The sequence below is a fragment of the Suncus etruscus genome, chromosome 16 (assembly GCF_024139225.1).
Source record: "Suncus etruscus isolate mSunEtr1 chromosome 16, mSunEtr1.pri.cur, whole genome shotgun sequence".
NCBI classification, from domain to species: domain Eukaryota; kingdom Metazoa; phylum Chordata; class Mammalia; order Eulipotyphla; family Soricidae; genus Suncus; species Suncus etruscus.
This window is the reverse complement of record NC_064863.1, coordinates 72,093,832-72,116,722: the sequence shown is the minus strand read 5'-3', so window position 1 is coordinate 72,116,722 and position 22,891 is coordinate 72,093,832. Positions and strand designations below refer to the sequence as shown.

The 22,891-nt window shown below is 43.0% G+C and overlaps 1 protein-coding gene and 1 long non-coding RNA gene across 5 annotated transcripts in view; both read left to right on the top strand.

The window, feature by feature from the left end:
* Window positions 1-244: 244 nt before the first annotated feature.
* Window positions 245-8,137, top strand: LOC126032662 (uncharacterized). The gene is made up of 5 exons (XR_007503887.1): window positions 245-294; window positions 1,837-1,911; window positions 3,912-4,108; window positions 6,561-6,636; window positions 8,022-8,137. It is a non-coding gene; the product is annotated as an uncharacterized LOC126032662 (long non-coding RNA).
* A 4,198-nt stretch (window positions 8,138-12,335) lies between these two features.
* The window catches only part of SEC31A (SEC31 homolog A, COPII coat complex component), an 86,315-nt gene continuing 75,759 nt past the window's right edge, over window positions 12,336-22,891 (top strand). For all 4 annotated transcript variants that reach the window (XM_049790240.1, XM_049790242.1, XM_049790241.1 and 1 more), the window contains exon 1: window positions 12,336-12,415. The gene's annotated coding sequence lies outside the window, so the exon portion shown is untranslated. The remainder of the gene's footprint in view (window positions 12,416-22,891) is intronic.

Below are 22,891 nucleotides of genomic sequence, written 5' to 3'. Positions count from 1 at the left end.
TCTTGTGCCACTTGATCGCCTGGTGAAGACTGAGTGGCCGCTAGTTGGGGAGGCTGGTGACTCTGCCTAGGCCAGAGCATCCTGCAAAAGCTGTCACAAAGATCTAAGAGGATTGCGGGGTTGCCCTTCCACGTGTGCCATGAGAGTTCAGTGTTCCAAGGGGGAAAGAAAACAAAACGCTTCTCTGGCTTCCTGCAGAAAACTTAACGAGCTTTTTTTGCCTTCTCTAGCTCCCAAGCATGATTTCCCAGGTTGAAGAAAGACTGCTGCAAAATGCTGCTTTTGGTCTGCTTTGTCCGAGATGTCTTTCAAGGTATTTCGCCACTTCCATTCCAATCTGCTTATATTTTTATTTGGAGGAAATGAACTTTTTTTTTTCCCCTACCCCTTATGTAACACGATTTACAGTCACAGGACCCAGATCCATAAGGAATCATTTATGAATTTGAGGAATTTGGTTTATAGGACTGCAGTAAGTGCTGAGGGTAGGACTGGGTTGATTCTAAGGCTGGTTAGACAATCTATAAGCCTTTTCTATTAAAAGGCTAATTAAAACCTCCTGAATGAAGCTAATTAGAAACAAGTAAGAGGATGGAGCTCAGTGGTAGAGGTGGTGTGAGGCCCTTGATTTTTGTCCCTGCCACCAACAACAGGAGGAACAATTTGTCATGTATCTTCAAGGAACAGTAATAGGTCAGTTTTGCTTTTCCAGCCCCTGTTTTCTTGCTTGTCTCTGTTTCTTTGCTTATTTTCACCCTGATGATTCCCGAGTGAAGAGCCAGGAATAAATAACCCCTGAGCATCGCCTAGTATTGGCTCCCCTCCCCCCCAAACACTTATGTTCATCAAAATTGTGGATTTAGTTAGAAGTTTGGTTTTGGGAGGAAGTGGGCTTTTCATTTGACTTGCTGGCTTTCTTTGGTCCCTTGATCCCCTACCAGGATTAAGTCTTAAACTCCATTGGATGTGACTCCCAAAACTAAACCAGAGAGGTTGGTTAGTACTTGGTGGTTGCTGTTGAAATGAATTTAGAGTTAGTATAACTTGCTGAGTTCCTGTGGTGGAGAGAGAGAACCTGGGTGGGAAAGACAGCACGGAGATAGGGCATTTGCCTTGTATGCAGAAGTACGGTGGTTCGAATCCTGGCATCCCAGATAGTCTCCCAAGCCTGCCAGGTGTGACCCAAAAGCAAAAAAAAAAAAAAAAAAGGCACTCCTTTTTCTTTTTCCTAAAATAGTTGAAGGTATTCTAGCTGTGGACTCACCTGCTGAGTACAGAGTAAAATTGGGTTTTCTTTCTTGCCTATTTACTTAAATTTCAGTTTTTGTGATTTGGTAAGAAAGGTGAAATAACCTGGTTCTCTATATTCCAATTGGATTCTTGTAGTTATTAATTACCAGTAAATTACTGGTAATTGCTTTGTTGCCCTACACAGATTTACTTGAATGTTGTAGGTTGGCTAGAGGGACTGACCATAGTCCACAGTGGGCCTGTGAATGAATGAGAACTTGCTTAGTGTGCGCCTACATAGAGAAGTATGCGATACCTTACTTATAGTAGAATTGTTTTTTTTGTTTTGATTTTGTATTTATATTTCTTTATATTTGATTGTAGTTTTCACATACTAGTGTTTGATATTTGACTGGTTTACTAATGGCCATGTGGTCAACTTTATCATTTAATCATGTCTTTGCTTCCTTTAGTAATTTCATATCCAGTGATTAAACCTTTCACTGCTGTTCACATAATGAACTGTTGTGATTATTGAATAATTAAATGAGGATATGTAAGTATATTATAAGTAGATGCTTTTAGAATGCATATCATTGTATAGAGTAATTAAAATATATCTTCACAGGAACTCTGTTCTTGGAGAAGTTGGAAAAAAGATGCCTGGACCTTAGAAAGTAGGTAAGTAATGACTCAGAATTTTCAGGATAAGAGGTAATAATAGCAATAAGAATTTGATTTGGGCTGGAGTAATAGCATAGTGGGTAGGCTGTTTGCTTTGCACGTGGCTGAACCGGGTTCGATTCCCTGCATCCCATCTACTCCTCCGAGCCAACCAGGAGTAACTTCTAAGGGCAGAGCCAGGAATATACCCTGAGTGTTGCCGCGTTTGACCAGAAAAGAAAAGGAATTTGAGGATACAAAATTAATTTTTTTCAGGGGGAGTCTACACTTAGCTGTGCTCAGAGATTACTTACAGCTCAGCACTCAGGAATTTCTCCTGGTGATATTAGGGGAATCAGATGGGATGCTTAGGGATCAAATTTGGGTGAGTTGTACATAAAGCAAGCACCCTATATGCTTTACTATCTACCATTCCACCCCTAGATTTTAGTATTGTTACGTCAGGAGTGAAATTATAAAGGCTTTGGCGAAAAATAATTTATACTATCTTATTACTTGGTTACTTGGGAAAAATTAACTTCTAAAGGTTATTGAACAGTTAGGGCTCAGGCATTGTGCTATTTAAACTTGCTTTTTTTTTGGTTTTTTTTTTGGGCCACACCCGGCAGTGCTCAGGGGTTACTCCTGGCTGTCTGCTCAGAAATAGCTCCTGGCAGGCACGGGGGACCATATGGGACACCGGGATTCGAACCAACCACCTTAGGTCCTGGATCGGCTGCTTGCAAGGCAAACGCCGCTGTGCTATCTCTCCGGGCCCTAAACTTGCTTATTAAACAGTGGTTATTTCTTAAACCAGCCTCATGAAAAGCACACTGTTTTTGTTTGTTTGGTTTTTGTTTTGTTGGCCAACACCTAAGAGGTACTCAGGATTTTACTCCTAGCTCTGCACTCAGAAATTGCTCCTATCTTGGGGGATCATATGGGATGCTGGGGATCGAACCTATGTCTGTCCGGGTTAACCACGTGCCAAGGCAAACGCCCTACCAAGCTACCACCATGTTATCACTCCAGAACCCCACACTTTTCTAAAATTGGAATAATTTTTTAAATTTGTGTGCCACAGCCAGCTGTGTTCAGGTCTTACTCCTGACTTTGCTCTGAACTCAAACCACTTCTTTTATTTTGTTTTTGTTTTCTTGGCTATACTGGGTGACCCTTGGGTTACTCCTTGTTATACACTCAGAAATTGCTACTGGCTCGGGGGACCATATGGGACACCAGGATTGAATCCTGGTCCTAGGTCAGCCTTGTGCAAGGCAAACCCCTACTGCTGCGCCATCACTCTGGCCCCATCAGAGATCACTTCTGTCAATGCTTTGGGGACCACATCAGAGATCACTTCTGTCAATGCTTTGGGGACCACATGCGGTACTAGGAATGGAACCTGGTAATCTGCAAAGCAAAGTAATCTCCCTAGCTGTACTATCTCTCTTGCTACTGATAATTTTTTTTGTTATGGTTATTCTGCAAAAAATTTTGTTTTTGTTTTTGGGCCACACCTAGCCACGCTCAGACTTACTCCTGGCTTTGCACTCAGAAATGCTCCTGGCAGGCTCAGGGCACCATATGGAATACCAGGAGTCAAACCCGGGTTTGTCCTGGGTCACCATATATGCAAAACAAACTCTCTACCACTGTGTTATTGCTCTGGCCCTCTGCAGAAAACTTGAAACTTGAAAGAATATTGAAAATATTGCTGACCAAATATAATGACAGTTGTAAATCTTTCCCTCCAAACTTTATGAATGTATGACTTAGTTTTTTTGTTTTGTTTGGGGCCGTACCCAGCAGTGCTTAGAGATCACTCCTGGAGGTACTCAGGATCTTAACGGGATGCTGGAGCTTGAACCTGGGGTGGCTGTGTGTATGGCAAATGCCCTTTTGCTCCAGCTTCTAAATTTTAATTTGGATATAAATTATGGCTTGTATTATTTATTTAGCTATGTAATTATGAACCTTACCATTAAGTTAAATTGATTTAAAATAAACTGCCTAAGGTCTGAGGAAAACAGACATCATCATCTGAACTCACATGGGGCATCTGCTGATGGAACTTCGCAGTTAGCTGAGACTTCTGATCTTCACCATAGAAACCTGTCCCCAGGCTGCCTGAATGTCCTGACAGAGGGCCAACTAGCTTTCTCTGGAGGGAATCATGAGCAAGACAGATCAAGATGGAAGTGTTTCTTTTAAGGTTTGTTTTGAAAGTGGCACGCCACGTTTCTGCCCTGTTCTGTTTATCACAGACTACACAAAAGGGTATGATTTCCCAAAAGTAGGGTGCCATTGGAGATTGACCTGGAAGGTGGTCTCCACATATTAAATAAACATTCAATTTGCAGGGAGACCCCTTCCAAACAGTTCCCCCAGTAGCTTGGGAATTCAGTCCCAAAGACCACCAGGCTTTGCTGACTGAATGGTGAAGTGCTTGGCATGGTGTGGTGATTCAGGGTCTTTGCAGCTTTGGTCATCAAACTTGGTGACTATGTGAAGACTTGTGCTTTAGTCCTGTGAGCTGTCTTACATAGCATTTAATTTATTGAATAAAAGAGAGAATTGTTTTTTTTTTTTTTTTTTTTTTTTGTTTTTTGGCCACACCCAGTAACCCTCAGGGGTTACTCCTGGCTATGCGCTCAGAAGTTGCTCCTGGCTTGGGGGACCATATGGGAGGCCGGGGATCGAACCGAGGTCCGTCCAAGGCTAGCGCAGGCAAGGTAGGCACCAAGAGAGAATTGTTGACCCTCAAATCTGATCATTCCAAGTTTGTAGCCAAATATTATGCTCTGTTTTCTAAGGTGCATAGTTTCTTGCTTTTGTCTGTCTAAAATACAACTGTGCTCCTTTTGCAATGTTTCCAAGAAATTAGTAACCTTAAAAAAAAATAAATCAAATTAATCAACTTTGGGTCATATATATTTTTTTTCTTGTATCCATTTTCCCTCTCCCAGTTTCATTTAGGTGGAAATAGAAAAATTAAGTAGAACTAGATCGGTGATTTTCAAACTTATTTGATTATTTTCAGCAAAAAAACACTTAGTGCCTCTGTTTTAGGAGAATAAGCAGAAAACACCAACCACCATGATTATACCAGCACCCCCAGAAGGCAGTATTAGCTACTTTGGGAAACACTGAACTGGACTATAAGTAGAAATTGAGTCTTCCCTTGGGGCCGGAGAGATAGCCTGGAGGTAAGGCATCTGCCTTCCAAGCAGAAAAGGACAATGGTTCGAATCCTGGCATCCCATATGATCCCCCATGCCTGCCAGGGGTGATTTCTGAGTGTAGAGCCAGGAGGAACCCCTCAGCGCTGCTGGATGTGACCAAAAAACTAAAAAAAATTTGAGTTTCCCTACTGCTAGTATTTTTGCGTGGGATACACATTTACTTGAAAAACTTCAATTTTTCATTCAAAGGATGTCCAGTTACAGGAAGATCCACAGATGTTTAAAATAAGTTGGAATGAAGATGAAATATGCAGCAACACCAGTTATTTTCCTTTGCCCCAAAGCATCATAATTTAATATGGTGTGTTTTTCTGTTTTTAACATCCTCCCATGAGTTTCTCCTTTTAGTAACCCAATATAATGCAGATCTAATCTAGCAAGCAGAACACACCCACTTAGTAGGATTTTAATTAGAGTACCTCAGATTTACAGTTGTTTTTTGTTTTTGGGCCACACCCGGTGGTGCTAATGAGTTACTCCTGACTCTGCTGCGCTCAGAAAATCACCTGGCAGGCTTGGGAGACCATATAGATGTCAGGATTTGAACCTAGATCCCTTCCAGGTTGTCTGTATGCAAGACTGCGTGCCCCTCCTCTGTGCTATCACTCTGGCCAGATTTATAGTATTTTTTGCCTTTATCACCATTGAAAAACTTTGATAAAGGCATTTTTCCTTTAAAGTTTTAATTCTAGAAAATACATTATGGCTATTCTTTATCAGGATTGATGGTGAGAAGACAAGGTTAACAGTAATTTGTGGGGCTGAGCTTTAATTAGTACAGCAGGTAGCTTGTTTGACTTGTATGTACATGGACAACTTGGGTTCAATCCCCAGAACCCCATACGGTCTCACTGAGCCAGCCAGGATCACTGAGCACTGCCCACAAAAATGAAAAGAAAAATTTGCAGAATGATATATTTGGACATTTAAAAGAGTTTCCATTTATAGTACAACTGGATATCTTTGTTTTGGGGGGTTGTTTGGGGCACACCTGGCAGTGCTCAGGTATTATTCCAGATTCTGCTCAAAAATTGCTCCTGGCAGGCACAGGGGACCATATGGGATAACGGGATTTGAACCAATTTGTCCTGAATCGGCTGTGTGCAAGGCAAATGCCCCACCGCTGTGCTATCCGGCCCACAGCTGGATCTCTTAATTTTTTATAAGAGAGCTTAATTTTGTAGAAGGGAGCATTTAATGTTTAAGTATGATGAACCTTTATTTAAATCTTATATCTAGATCTTAAGATGACAATAACAAAATGTCAATGTCCAGTGATTAAACATTTTCCACTGCTGTTCACATCATGATTTGTTGTGATTAATGTATGTGGATGAGGACATAATGAAAAGAGAATTATGACTTCTATTATCTAAAGTTGTTTTTATACATTAATTTGCTTGTAAATGTTTTTGCTTCTAGGAATAAAGTTGAAGGTATTTTTCTTAGACAACATTTGTCAAATTTATCACATCAAGAATTTGAAGATTTATATCAGGTAAGGGAATAATAAATTTATTGATCTTGACAGAATAAAAAAATTAAGATAAAACAAAGTTTATTTGTGTAATGTGGATTTAATTTCAAATTTTTCCTTGTTTTAGTTTTCAAAGATAACAAATAATTTCAAAGAAATTTCTAAGTTGATTTAAGAACTTAAAACTTGGTGTTTACTTTTTTAGAAATATTTTTCAGCCTATGAAACTTTTAGGTTATGTTTTAGGATTTAAATTTACTTGGCTGTTGGTACTAATCCAGCAAATAACCATCTTAATATAAACTTTGCTCATGAATCTGGGAATACCAAATCTAACATCAATTCTGTCATTATGTTTGTTATCTTAGGTATTTGTCAAATTTGAATATATAATTTTATTCTATTTTGGCGTGATACCTAGCAGTTCTCACAGATTATTCCTGACTCTATACTCAGGAGTCACTCCTGATAGGCTCAGGGAACTAATGAGATGGAATCCTGGGATCAAATCTGGATTGGCCATGTGCAAGGCTAGAACCTTCCCTGGTATACTGTTATTCGGCCTCTGGACAGGCAAATTCTTAGTTGAAGATTTCTATTCTAAATTATTTCTAAACATTCTTGTAGTAGACTATTAATTTGGGCTGGAGAGATAATGTATGGATTAAGGCATTTGCTTTTCATGTGACTTACCCAGGTTTAGTCCTCGGCATTGCATGTGATCCCCTGAGCAATTCCTAAATACAGAACCAAAGGGTTGGGGAGATGATTCAAAGGGCTGGTGCGCAAACTTTGCATTTGGGAACACCAGGTTTTATCCCATTTGACCAGAAACAGGAGCAAAAATTTGACTTATGGTAGGGAGTTAACTAAAGTGATAGTGCATATGACTAGCATGTGAGGCCAAATTCAATTATTAGCTCTATATGATACCTACCTCTAGATCTCCCAATATTTTCACCTGTACCCTTTGTGACTGTGGTACAGAAATATTCAGGTTCTGATGAATGGGCCAAGCAACCCTTATGAAAAACACACATGCTCATGTGCCTATGTGTTATAGAGCAGTGCTAAGGGAATACTGTGCTGCTCAGCCATTCTGCTAGAGGTTCAGTGATTAGAGCCTGACACTGTGATGCTGCTGGGACTCTGCAGTATATGTATACCAGGGCAGTCCCTAAGATGCTTGGGGACCTCCAGGGCATGCCCACAGTGCTCAAGGGACCATGCGGTTTCCGGAATTGACACATGCTAGGTATGCGCCCAAACTGCTGTACATTTTCCTGATCCTAAAAAACTTTCTGATTGCTTTGGGGATTAGAACTATATGTAGCTCAATGATAGAGCACATGCTTTGCATCTGTGATTATTTTATGAACTAATTCAAGTTTTTCTTTTTAAAACAGGTAATCTTCACTCTGCATCATTTCAGCATACCTGTATATCAGTCTTCAATGATACATTTAGCACAGTAATAATTGAAATGCTGTATAAACTTTGCTACTAGTTTATTCTTTTTTCTTTTTTTTTTTTTTTTGGTTTTTGGGCCACACCCGGCGGTGCTCAGGGGTTACTCCTGGCTGTCTGCTCAGAAATAGCTCCTGGCAGGCATGGGGGACCATATGGGACACCGGGATTCGAACCAACCACCTTTGATCCTGGATCGGCTGCTTGCAAGGCAAACGCTGCTGTGCTATCTCTCCGGGCCCTCTACTAGTTTATTCTTAGTCTACATTCATTATGCCAATAAGAATGAGTGCTACGTTAAATAAACTATTATATTGCGTCTTTCAAAGTTTCAGTGATGCCGATATTCTCAGTGACTACTCAGTGTCAATTCAAACATTCACACTACATACACAGCAAAGCATGCATTGTAACCTTCTTGTCACTCAATGATAAATCCATGTGATATTTTTACAAAATATCAGAAGAAATTGGATAATCAAGCTGCTAAAAAAATTGCTAACCATGAAATGAAACTGAATGTGATTACTAGATTTGAAGAAGATGACAGTAAAACAATGATAGGCCAAGACATTCCTGAGTGAAGCTACAATTTCATGTTTTAAAAAGTCTGATCATGCTAAAAAAACAAGGTAAAATTTAATTCAACATTTTATTTTAGGACCATATGTGGTGTCCTATATACTCCTGACTGTTATACTTTTGGGGCTGGAGCGATAGCACAGCAGTAGGACATTTGCCTCGGACAGATATGGGTTCGATCCCCGGTGTCCCTTTTGGTTCCCGGAGCCAGGAGCAATTTCTGAGGGCATAGCCAGGAGTAACCCCTGAGCATCACCAGGTGTGACCCAAACCCCCATCCCTCAAAAAAAAAAAATCGCTTATTTGTGGGCCATACCTGGCGGTACTTGGGGGTTATTTCTGGCGCTATGCTCAGGGGTTACTCCAGGCCGTGCTCTGGGATACCGGGGATTGAACCCAGGTCAACTGTGTGCAAAACTGCTATGCTATCACTCTGGCCCCTGTTCTGGTCATTTCTGATAGGGTTGGAGGTGGGTGATATACCATATGGGATCTTGGGACTCAAATCTGGCTTGGGTGTTGGCAAGGCGAGTCTACCCACTGTACTGCCTTTACACACTGGAATTCAGCATCTATTTAAAATGTTAGGAACAGAAATTTTTTGTTTTGGTTTTTGGGCCACACCCGGCGTTGCTCAGGGGTTACTCCTGGCTCTCTGCTCAGAAATAGCTCCTGGCAGGCACGGGGGACCAGGAACAGAAATCTTTATAATAATGAGTATTTGGTTCTACTTTGGATTGATTAAGCAAAAATACCAGTTTGATCAGCATAGAGGCTGAAGCATTGAGGTCAGCACTGAAAGAAAGAATTGGAAGGAGCCCGAAAAAGAAAAAAAAAAAAAAAACGGGCCCGGAGAGATAGCACAGCCGCGTTTGCCTTGCAAACAGCTGATCCAGGACCAAAGGTGGTTGGTTCGAATCCCGGTGTCCCATATGGTCCCCCGTGCCTGCCAGGAGCTATTTCTGAGCAGACAGCCTGGAGTAACCCCTGAGCACCGCTGGGTGTGGCCCAGAAACCAAAAAAAAAGAAAAAAAAACAACTAAAGGCCTTTTTTTTTCTTTATTTTTTAATTTTTTTTCGGGCCACACACATTTGATGCTCGGGTAACTTCTGGCTAAACACTCAGAAATCGCCCCTGGCTTGGGGGGACCATATGGGACGCTGGGGGATTGAACTTCCGGTCCTGATCCTTGGCTAGCCTGGCAAGGCAGACACCTTACCTCTAGCGCCACCTCACCGGCCCCTAAAGGCCTTTTCTATTTTGTCCAGTTACTGTGAACTGTTAATGTAAAGATATGGTAAAATTGGGGCCCGGAGAGATAGCACAGCGGCGTTTGCCTAGCAAGCAGCCCATCCAGGACCAAAGGTGGTTGGTTCAAATCCTGGTGTCCCATATGGTCCCCCGTGTCTGCCAGGAGCTATTTCTGAGCAGACAACTAGGAGTAACCCTGAACACCACCGGGTGTGACCCCCGAAAAAAAACCAAAAAAAAAAAAAAAAAGATATGGTAAAATTGGGGGCTGGAGCCCCGTGGTGCAAGCGGTAAGGTGTCTGCCTTGGTTGTATAAGTCTAGGACAGAATGGTTCGATCCCCCATTCCATGTGGTCCCCCAAGCCAGGAGTGATTTCTGAGTGCATAGCTAGGAGTAACCCGAGTGTCACCAGGTGTGGCCAAGAAAACAAAAAAAGAAAAAAGATTGTAAAATTGAGGTGAGGATGTAACTGATAGTTCCTTGTGAAGAGTTATTGGCAGACTTGCACAACAAAATCTTGTAGGATTCTTGTGGAGTGTAAATAATAGAGGTGAACATGGGAATGTTGATGCAGCCCCCAGAGGATCTAAGTGAAAGGCAACAGTAAAGAGTTCCTTTTATTTTATTTTTTTGGTTTTTGGGCCACACCCGGCAGCGCTCAGGAGTTACTCCTGGCTATTTGCTCAGAAATAGCTCCTGGAAGGCACGGGGGACCGTATGGGACACTGGGATTTGAACCAACCACCGTAGGTCCTAGGTCGGCTGCTTGCAAGGCAAGGGCCGCTGTGCTATCTCCGATCCCAAGAGTTCCACATGGAACTACAGGGGATTGAACCAGTCTGTCCTAGGCTTACACAAGCAAGGCAGACACCTTACCGCTTGCACCACCAGGCTCCAGCCCCCAATTTTACCATATCTTTAAGAGATCACACATGTTGCAGAAGAAATGTTGCAGTGGAAAACTTGAGAGGAACCCTCTATTTCTTTTTTTTTCTTTTTTTTTTTTTGGTTTTTGGGCCACACCCGGCGGTGCTCAGGGTTACTCCTGGCTGTCTGCTCAGAAATAGCTCCTGGCAGGCACGGGGGACCATATGGGACACCGGGATTCGAACCAACCACCTTTGGTCCTGGATCGGCTGCTTGCAAGGCAAATGCCGCTGTGCTATCTCTCCGGGCCTGAACCCTCTATTTCAAGCTATTGAACGTTCAAAGAATAAAATGTTCAAACTGAAAAAAAAATCAAAACAAAACAACACAAAAAAAATGTCCAAACTGATCCAAACTTGAAAGTGTACGGCATTTAGCCCCTCATATAAAGGTGCTCACTTGAACTTCAGTGCACAGCACTTCAAGAAACTGTTTCTTTGGAGGATAGGTGCAGGTGCTCAGAATGTCCCAGAGGCTCCGCTAGTGATCTCAGCTATGCAATGAACCTGAGGATTCTGAGGATTCTATTAGGGATACCGGAACTGCCCTTGCCGTACTTATACTGAGCAATATAGGGGCAGTGGTGCCAAGAATTCAAGCATATGCTAGACCTGCAAGTTAACCATTGTAATCCCCCCATTATTTTTATTTTGTTATATTTTTAATATATAAAATGTTTAAGCATCATGATTACAAGCATGATTGTAGTTGGCTTTCAGCCTCCCACTATTTTTAAAACTAGCAGGGGTCCTCAAAACTTTTTAAACAGGGGGCCAGTTCACTGTCCCTCAGACCATTGGAGGGTCTGACTCTAGTCAAAACAAAACTTAGGAACGAATTCTTACGCACACTGCATAGATCTTATTTTGCAATGAAGAAACAAAACAGATACAAATACAATACGTGGCCCGCGAGCCAAAGTTTGAGGACCCACTGCTAGGAATCCTAGCACAGCAGGTAGGATGCTAGTCTCAGCTTGAGTACAGCCAGGAGTTTCCTTAAGCGCTGCTTCCTCGACCCAATAAAAGTTTTCTAGCCCAACACCGCAGAACCAAGCAAATCATGCTAAGTAAGAATCCAGGCTCTGCAGCAAGGTCCAAGCAAGCAAGCAAGCAAGCAAGCAAGCAAGCAGCCTTTGCACCGTCTATTTTGGGCCAAGTCCAGGGGGGCTGCTGACGTCTCAGCGCTACGTGGCATCGCCGGGGCCAGAGCCGGACAGCCACATCCCACGGGCTTTGTCCGCTTAAGTTTTGCTCCAACCACCCCTCCAAAGGGAGGCCCAGGAGCTGCAGAGACCAAAGGTTGCGGCCCACCAAGCAGCCAGGCTGGAGAATCAACACGCAGGAGGGGCGGGGGGAGAAGAAGACGCTCTCTCGGAAGTGACGTAAGGGGTGGGCGGGCCGAGCGCCGGTCCCGGAAGTGCCCGTGAGCGGCGGGCGGCGGGGCAGGCGGGGCTGCGGCTGCCACGTTGGAGCGGAACGTGGAGGCGGAGGCAGCGGCGGCGGCGGGTCCTGGCAGAGTCGGACGGGCGCTTCACGACGCGGAAAGCGATCGCCGAGGGTCCCCGCCAGGTGGGTTTTCCACCGCACAGCCGCCTGTCTCCGAGGGGCTCCCGGACCCTCGGGCCTGGGATGCCCGCTTCCCGCCTGCACGCCTGCGGCCCGGGCTCCGCGGGTCGGGTCGGGTCGGGTCGGGCCGGGCCGACCGACGACGCCGGCGTCCCTGACGGCTGCTGCTCCGCGATCGCGGCGGCCCTGGGCCTCCACGACCCCCTGCGGCCTCCGAGCCGCGGCCGGGCCCGCAGCGCAGAGCCCGAGCACAAAGAGGCGCCGACCCGGGGACGAGGGAAGGAGGGGAGGAAACCCACCTCGGGGTCCCCTTCTGCCACCTGGGCTTAGAGTGGCTTTTTGGGGTGGTTTGTTTCGTCTCCTTCCTTGCATTTGCAACTGTTGCCAGATCAAAAGAGATTGAGGTTCTCAAGGCTGCTGTCATGTGGACCCGGCTTGCAGAGATTGAAGGCCCGAGGTGGCCAGCAGCAGGGCAGGCTCTTGCTTTGCTGAAGTGGACGGTTGTGTTCAATATTTTTAGGGCTCAGAAGTGACTGTAGTGGCTCTTGGGCTTGAGAAACTTTTCCTGACAGTTCCAGGAATGCATTTTTTTTTTTTTTTAAATCTAGGTCTGAAGTTTGCAAGGATGGTCGTTGGCACATCTCTCCTCCCCCATTTTTTTTTTTCTTCCCCTCAAATGACCCACCTTTGGTCGCCCGCGTTGGCAGCTCAAGCTGTATTTAATAGAGAATTGGAGTTTGGAGTTGATCTGGTTGCTCTGTTTTCCATTTCCAGGTTATTTTTGGTTTCCCCCTTTGCTCACCCTTTCAGTGGTATACTTTCTCTTTTGCTGTCATCTCATTTGCAATCCCAGGAAAGATTAGTCGACGTTGAGGAACTTTGGAAGACTTTGGGTTTTTACAGTTGAGAGTTTATATTACACAGATCCTAGGTGGTTTGGGTAATGTGAACTTTAGAATGGGTTTAGAATGAATACTTCCTACTTTTTTACCAGCAGGTTTCTTTCTTGAAACTAGTAAGAATAGAATGAAAAATGTTCATTAATAAAAGTCAGTGAATCGTAATCTTTTTTTTTTTTTTTTTTTGTGGTTTTTGGGTCACACCCGGCAGTGCTCAGGGGTTACTCCTGGCTCCATGCTCAGAAATTGCTCCTGGCAGGCACAGGGGACCATATGGGACGCCGGGATTCGAACCGATGACCTTCTGCATGAAAGGCAAACACCTTACCTCCATGCTATCTCTCCGGCCCGAATCGTAATCTTTTGAGATTGATGAGTGTTCACTCGTGTTCTTATGAACACATAAGATATTTTAGCAGTTTATTTATTTGTTTGTTTGTTTTTGGGCCACACCCTGCGACTCCTGGCTCTGTGCTTAGAAATAGCTCCTGTCAAGCTCGGGACACCTTATGGGATGTCTGGAATCTAACCGGGTCCATCCTGGGTCGGCCACATGCAAGGCAAATGCCGTCCCGCTGTGCTTTCTCTCCCCGGTCCCACATAAGGTTTTCTATATATATTTTCACAAGGGTTACAGATCCCATCTTAAAGGGAGCCTTGTTCTACATCCTATTGAAGAAAGGTGCCCATTCCAAGAAGATGACCACAAAGTAAATTTTTAGTAAAGCGGTCATCGTCCTGTTTTGGTACTCAGAATTTCCATCGTCCTCTTTCAATGTTTTGCCCTTTTTTTTTTTTTTTTTTACTTGAGGTGTGGATCAACTCTGTTGCATTTGTTGCTATCTTTTAGAGAATAGTATTGTTGTTTTTTAGAGTTGCTTCATAAGTTTGGTATCTAGAAAATGAGAAGCAGATATAAGTTTCCAATTAGTTTCATTGGTGCAGTTATTGTGGAGAGAAACTTAATAGGATTTTTCTGTTTTTATAGAGGGGGCCACATCCGGCAATGCTTAGGGGTTACTCATTTAGGGGTTCACTCTTGGCAGTGCTCAAGGTATCTTATGGGGTGGTGGGGATCAAATCTGGGTTGCTGCGTGCAGAGCAAGTGCCTACAAGCCCCAGATAGATGTATTCTTGGAGATTCTTTGGTGACTTGTAGTAGCTGACACAGCATTTCTTTACTATTCTATATGCTAGTCACTCTTCTGAGCATTTTGCATAAAATTTCACTTTGCCTTCACACTAACTAAGCCTTGGCATAGCTGTGTTTATTATTTTTAGTTTACAAAGGAGGTTGCTAAAGGTACATGTAGCCAAAGCTAAAGTCGGACATAGCATGCTGTGGCTGTTTTGGAAGCGGCGTTGACTCCAGGTCCCAGGCTCCCAACTACTATTCCAAAATGGCAAATGTATACCGATTACTATTCACACAATTTTCATTTAACATGTTAAAAATGATTATGTTCTGTGTGACAAAGTTTTGAGCAAAACAAGTCACACTAGTGAATTCTAATTGAACATAATGTACATAATATTGGAAAAAATACAAAAGTTGTAAAACCAGTCTCACTTGGGAATAGACAAACTTTATTCTAAATCTCGATATGTTTTAGAAAGTTACTTATAAATAAATGATTTTATTTTTATTTTTGGGCCATATCAGGTGTTGCTCAGCAGTTATTCCTGGCTCTGTCCTCAGAAATCACTCCTGTCGGGCCCGGAGAGATAGCACAGCGGTGTTTGCCTTGCAAGCAGCCGATCCAGGACCAAAGGTGGTTGGTTCGAATCCCGATGTCCCATATGGTCCCCCGTGCCTGCCAGGAGCTATTTCTGAGCAGACAGTCAGGAGTAACCCTTGAACACTGCAGGGTGTGATCCAAAAACCAAAAAAAAGAAAAAAAGAAATCACTCCTGTCAGGCTCAGGGAACCATATGGGATTGAACCCTGGTTATCCGCATGCAAGGCAAACGACCTACCTGCTGTGTCTATTGCTCCAGCCCAACTAAAGGATCATTTTTAAGAGAAGGAAATACACATGTGTCCAGATGAAATTGTATTCTCATAGCATTCTGAGCCTGGTGACCACCAGGGGCTACTCCTGCTCTGTGCTCAGAAATTACTCCTGGCTGGTTCTGGGGACCTTATGGGATATGGAATGCTTGGGATTGAACCTGCGTTGGCTGCATGCAAGACAAATGCCGTCTCCATTTATACTGTTGCTCCAGCCCCTCCAGTTTTTTTATTTTATTTATATTTATTTATTTATTGGATTTTGGGTCACACCTGGCTGCGCTCAGGGGTTATTCCTGGCAGGCTCCAGGGACCATATGGGATGCTGGGATTCGAACCACTGTCCTTCTGCATACAAGGCAAACGCCTTACTTCCATGTTATTTCTCCGGCCCCGGTTTATTTTTTATTTATTTATTTTTGGCGAGTTTTTTTTTTTTTTTGAGGGGGTGGGGTGGGTCTCATACGTGAGATGCATGGGTTCTACCACTGAGCTACATTCCTGTTCATACTATTGTTGATAGCTTTGACAGTTATGGCAGTGGATGGATATGGTACTCTTGTCTAATTCGATTCAGATCATATACAGAATTCTAGAAACCATTGTAGTATAATGACATATTTGTTCATTTCTCACATATGGTATTGAAGCCTTGGGTTTAGTACAGATTACTAAATGGAACTACTACTAGTAGAACTTTGAATGCTGAGGCCAGGAAAAAGACTTATCCATACTTGGAAATTCTATTTTATCATGTTATGTTCTTGTGGATTCATCTTTCTCTTTCAGTAGATGTTACACATTAACTATGTGTTCATAAATTTAGGTGGCCTTTTTGTACCTTTGCTCTTAAAGATAATGTAATTCCATTTAGAGAATTTTAAAAAAGTACTGATGTTTTTTCTTTAGAAACTTTTCTAGGGCTGGAAATAAATGATATAAAAATTATATAAATTATATATAAATTAGCAGTGATGCACTTGTCTGGCATGGCCGAGGTCCTGGGTTTGATTCCTGACATGGCAAGGGGGAATAAAACAATTAAAGACATGTAAACATGTTTTTGCTTCAGTCATGAGGCTTACGCATTTTAAGCACGCATCAAGGGGAAAGGGTGGGTAGCTAGCCTACTTCAGAGAGGGTGTGGTGTAGAGGTAAGGAACTAGGAATACCAAACTTTTGGAATATATCCAGTCTTGCTATCTCAGCCTCCTCAGGTTGTGGCGCAGTTATGAGGACCAGAGTTGACACTGAAATGGGCCTTCTTTGCAAATGGGAGAACCAACACAAGCTTGCTTGGAGAGAGAGGGGCAGGCCTCGTCACAGCTGCAACTTGCTGTAGGTTACTCTGCTAAGCTCAGTACTCTGTTGTCCTTGAGAAGTGCACATAAATGTAAGGCCAGTATGGATGTCACCTAGTGGTGGCTGATTTCAGGATAAACCTGGTTGTCCATATGGTAGTGACTTAATCCTTGTGAATATTTCAGAATTACTTGATCTTATAGCTCTTTAAAGGCATTTAAAACACCAAAAAATGAAAAAACCTCTTCTATTTTTATTACCGTATTTGCTGGTGTATAAGACGACTTGTGTGTGTGTGTGTGTGTGTGTGTGTGTGTGTGTGTGTGGTTTTTGGATCACACCTGGCAGTGCTCAGGGGTTCTTCCTGGCTCCGTGCTCAGAAATTGCTCCATATGGGACCATATGGGACGCTGGGATTCGAACCGATGACCTTCTGCATGAAAGGTAAACGCCTTACCTCCATGCTATCTCTCCGGCCACAAGACGATTTTTGAAACGGAAAAAAAAAAGTCGTCTTATACGCCGAGTATATCCCGAAAAATGTCTCGATATGCCGCTAAACAAAAATGATCTGGATATTGCCACGAAACGAATTTTCCAACTCGATCCTACACCAATCACTGCCAGGCTGCTCTCTCTGACTCAGCCAATCCAAGCAGGCTTTTGATGCATGCAATTTAGACAGTGTTCTGGACCCGAATCTACACTGTCAAAAGCCTGCTCAGATTGGCCAGAGTCAGAGGGGAAGTATGACAGTTTAACCTTTGAACCTTTGCTTGCTGTGATGGGTTCACTGTGGTACATACAGTTGCAGCACAGGAATGTTCTGTCTGATACAGCGAATATAGACCTAACCCTATGTTTTAACTATAAAATTAGGGGGCCGTCTTATACGCCGGCAAATACGGTAATGGTTTTTTGGGCCACATCCAGTAACTCAGGAGTTACTCCTAGTAGGCTCGGCACCACCTGGGATGCTGGGGATAGAACCTGATTGGCTGGTTGTGTGTGATGCAAATGCCCTACTAGCCATTGTGCTATTGTTCTGGCCCATCCCTCTATTATTTTTTTAAATGATGGTTACATACTGGCAGTGTTCCTTGAACTATGCTGAGGATGCTATGTGCTAACAGTCAAACCATGGGGACTTTCATTTCAGCTATATCATTGACCCCTGTGTTTTCTTTTTCTTTTTCTTTTTTTTTTTGGTTTTTGGGGCCCACACCTGGATGTACTTGGGAGCCCATATGAGGCACTGGGATTTGAACCAGGATTGTGGACTACTGCCTGATGCTAGGCAAGGACCTTTGTACTATCTTTGTAGGCCCTATTTTTAAGATAAGTTCCTTTAAACACATTTATTTTATTTTATTTTTTTGTTTTTGGGTCACACCTGGCAACACTCAGGGGTTACTCCTGGCTCTATGCTCAGAAATCACTCCTTGCAGGCTTGGGGGACCATATGGGATGCCGGGATTCGAACCGCCGTCCTTCTGCATGCAAGGCAAATGTCCTACCGCTTTGCTATCTCTTTGGCCCCTCCTGTAAACAATTAAGAATTAAAGGAAACCAAATACTGGGGGCTGGAGTGATAGCACAGTGGGTAGGGCATTTGCCTTGTACATGGCCGACCATGGCATCCCATATGGTCCTCTGAGCCTGCCAGGAATAATTCCTGAGTGCCACCAAGTGTGGCCCCAAATTAAAAAATAACTAAAAAACAAAACTAAAAAACTAAATGCTTACCTAACATTGGTTATTCTGAGTCCTTGGTTTTTTTTTCTTTTTCTTTTTTTTTTTTTTTTTTTCCTTGGTTTTTGGTTTTTGGGCCACACCCATTGACACTCAGGGTGTGCTCAGAAATCTCTCCTCGGTTGGGGGACCATATAGGATGCTGGGGATCGATCTGAGGTCCATCCTTGGTCCGCCATGTGCAAGGTAAATACCCTACCACTGCACCATCGTTTCGGCCCTTCTTTTTCTTTTTTCTTTTTTTTTCTTTTTTTTTGGTTTTTGGGTCACACCTGGCAGCGCTCAGGGGTTACTCCTGACTCTACGCTCAGGAATCGCTTCTGGCAGGCTCGGGACCATATGGGATGCCGGGATTCGAACAACCGTCCTTCTGTATGAAAGACAAACGCCTTACCTCCATGCTATCTCTCTGGCCCCCCAAGAGGAGAAATCTTATAAAATATTATGCAAGCTAATTTCACTAGTACTTAGAGTTGTTGTATAAAGAAATAAGATTAGGGGCCTGAGTGATAGCAAAGCTATAGGGCGTTTGCCTTGCAGGCTGCTGTCTGGGATGGCTGGTGTTTCGAATCCCAGCATCCCAGCATCCCATATGCCTAGCCCCCCCCTTCCAGGAACGCTTTCTGAGTGCAGAGCTAGGAGTAACCCCTGAGTGCCGCCAGGTGTGACCCAAAAACAAAATAAAAAAAATAAGATTAGGGTAATTAAATTAAATAATGAACTTAGAACCACAACATCATATCAGTAAATTTTTAATAGCATTAAGTGACCTATTAAAGACTTTGAAATTGGATCGAACCTGGGTTGGGCTCATACAAGGCAATTTGCATCATTTGATTATTTTTCCTCCCGTGTTTAAGATAGTGTAAATAAAATGGTTCAAAAGCTTTTGAAAGATGATGTGGTAATAATACCCAAAGACAATAATTAAGAGGGCCAGGAGGACCAGTTGTCCATCATAAAAGCTTGCCACAAATAGTGGGGGAACGGAGTTAGGGCAGAGAAGGGACCACTATGATAATGATATGTGGACAAGAATTGGTTGTGAAAGGAGGTAAAGTGATGTGCATGATACTCTTACCAGTAATAATTGCAGTAAATGGGCCCAGAGAGATAGCACAGTGGCATTTGCCTTGCAAGCAGCCGATGCAGGACCAAAGGTGGTTGGTTCGAATCCCGGTGTCCCATATGGTCCCCCGTGCCTGCCAGGAGCTATTTCTGAGCAGACAGCCAAGAGTAACCCCTGAGCACCGCTGGGTGTGGCCCAAAAACTAAAAAAAAAAAAAAAAAATGCAGTAAGGGAGGAGTGGGGGAGAGAGGAGAGGAGAGGAGAGGAGAGGAGAGAGAGAGAGAGAGAGAGAGAGAGAGAGAGAGAGAGAGAGAGAGAGAGAGAGAGAGAGAGAGAGAGAGAGAGAGAGAGGAGAGAGAGAGAGAGAGAGAGAGAGAGAGAGAGAGAGAGAGAGAGAGAGAGAGAGAGAGAGAGAGAGAGAGAGAGAGAAATGTCTGTCAAGAAGGGCTGGAGGGAAACTGAGGAAATTGGTGGTAGGAAACTGAGGAAATTGGTGGTAGGAAATGTGCTCTGAAGGAATGGGTCTTAGACATTCTGTGGCTGAAGCTCAATCCTGAACACCTTTGTAACTATATCAACAGGATCCAATTAATAACTTATTTAATAAATCATGACAAAAGTGTATACAAAATGAAATACAAAACAAAAGCATTTAAGTTTTCTCTCTTTTTTTTTTTTGTTGTTGTTTTTGGGCCACACCCGGTGGTGCTCAGGGGTTACTCCTGGCTGTCTGCTCAGAAATAGCTCCTGGCAGGCACGGGGGGACCATATGGGACACCGGGATTCGAACCAACCACCTTTGGTCTTGGATCGGCTGCTTGAAGGCCAACACCGCTGTGCTATCTCTCTGGGCCCAGCATTTAAGTTTTCAAGGGCAAGAATACACACAGAGGTCAAATAAAAAGAAAACTAGAGTATTGATCTTAAAATGGGACCAAAATGGAATTAAGGTCTAAAAACATTGTTTAAGAAGAAAACTTTGGGGCCCGGAGAGATAGCTCAGCGGCGTTTGCCTTGCAAGCAGCCGATCCAGGACCAAAGGTGGTTGGTTCGAATCCCGGTGTCCCATATGGTCCCCCGTGCCTGCCAGGAGCTATTTCTGAGCAGACAGCCAGGAGTAACCCCTGAGCACCGCCGGGTGTGGCCCAAAAACCAAAAAAAAAAAAAAAAAAAAAAAAAAAAAGAAGAAAACTTTATGAAACTAAAATATGTTGCAGAGGCTGGAGCAACAGTGCAGTGGGTAGGGCATTTGCCTTGCATGTGCCCAAAGCAGGTTTGATCCTCAGCATCGTATATAGTTCTTTGAGCACCATCAGGAGTGATTCCTGGGGCTGAAGTGATGGCGCAGCAGTAGGGCATTTGCCTTGCACGCGGTTAACCTAGCACGGGCTATGGTTCTATCCCCCAGCGTCCCTTATGGTCCCCCATTCCAGGAGCGATTTCTGAGCGCATAGCCAAGAGTAGCCCCTGAGTGTCACTGGGTTTGGACCCAAAACCAAAAAAAAAAAAGGGGGGGGGATTGATTCCTGAATTCGAAGCCTGGTACTCCTCTGAGCATCACTGGGTGTGAAACTAAAGATAAATTAATTAAATAAAAATATGTTTATAACAGTGAACATTGTAAATTCCTGTCAGATAACTTTAAAGAATAAAGTAACTTTCATAGCAAGTTTTAGGGGGAGATATTAGAACTAAACACGATGTTTTATTGGTAGCAGACTTTTATTTCAGTTATACGTTCAGGACAGATCAAGTATGTGTGTGTTATTGAATAATTAAACACTAGGGTGGAAATGATAAATACTTGTTGAACTCAGTAGATAACCCTTCTTAAGTCTCATAAATTTTCACAAAAGTTTAGTTAGGTGGAGAAACCCTGTATCTCTTAGGCCAAGGGAATTCCCGGTCTAATTTCCCCAATATTCACCATGCCTATGCAAAAAAGAAAAAAGAAAAGAAACACAACACTTTTTTTTTTTTAAGAAGTTGCTGGTCTGTTTTTTTCTTTTTCTTTTTTTTTGTTTCTTCGTAGCTGATGGTTTTGATTTTTATTTTATTCTTTTTGTACTTTTGTTGTTACTCCCTTATCGTTTTTTTTCTTGTTTTGTTTTGTTATGTTACCTTTTTCTTCTTTTTTCCCTTTCTTTTTCCAAATGGATATTTACAACACCTAGTCAGACTCCTCCCATATCTTTTCTTACATCTCCAATAGAGCCACATTACTGGAATCACCTTGATCAGCCTCATAATTGGAAGGGAAAAAAATGGATGGTACAAAGACCAGACAGTCATATGTTCATTTGGTGGAAATAAAAAATGATCAGACTTAAATACCAAATTCAAAGTCAACGCCTACAGAATCGACACACATTCTACAATAAGCCGTACAAGGGGGGAACAGTTGCACTAGCATTATGGGGCTTAAAGGAGGGAGATGTGGGATGAATGCTGGGAACAGGGGTGGAGGGAGGACAACACTGGTGGTGGGAATGCCCCTCATTCACTGTCACTATGTGCCTTAAATATTACTGTGAAAAATTTGTAATTCACTCTGACCACAATACAAATTAAAAAAAAAAAAAAAGAGGTTACAAAGAAAACTTAACTGAATTACAAAATATGCGCTTGTGTGTGGGGTGGGAGTACAGAAAAAATAACAATGCAGTAAAAGTGAACCAACAATCCACCTGAATATTGAATTCAGTTTGCTTGCCAATGGAAGATATAAGTGGAATTGTAGAATATTGTAGAATATAGATCATTGTAACAACAAAAACACTAAGATTATGTGGAATCTAGGAAAAGCAGTGCACAGAGAAATTCAAAGCCTTAATACTTAACATTTTTAAATTCTTTTTTTATACTTTTTTTTTCGGGCCACACCCATTTGATGCTCAGGGATTACTCCTGGCTAAGCGCTCAGAAATTGCCCCTGGCTTGGGGGACCATATGGGACGCGGGGGATCAAACCATGGTCCTTCTCTTGGCTAGCGCTGGCAAGGCAGACAGACACCTTGCCTCTAGCGCCACCTTGCCTGCCCTGCTTTTTTATACTTTTAAAAATACTTCAAAGGGACATATAAAGAACAGTCACTTAAGCATTTAACTCAAAAAGTTTAAAATAGGGGCCGGAGAGATAGCATGGAGGTAAGGCGTTTGCCTTTCATGCAGGAGGTCATCGGTTCGAATCCCGGCGTCCCATATGGTCCCCCGTGCCTGCCAGGAGCAATTTCTGAGCCTGGAGCCAGGAATAACCCCTGAGCACTGCCGGGTGTGACCCAAAAACCACAAAAAAAAAAAAAAAAAAAGTTTAAAATAAAATTAAATATAGAATAACAACTTCAACTAAGAAATAGAAGTAAATACTCCAAGAAGGTAGAGGAAATAATAAAAATAAGAGCAAATAATAATTCCAAGCAAGAAGTGAGGGATCAGGATTCAGGATG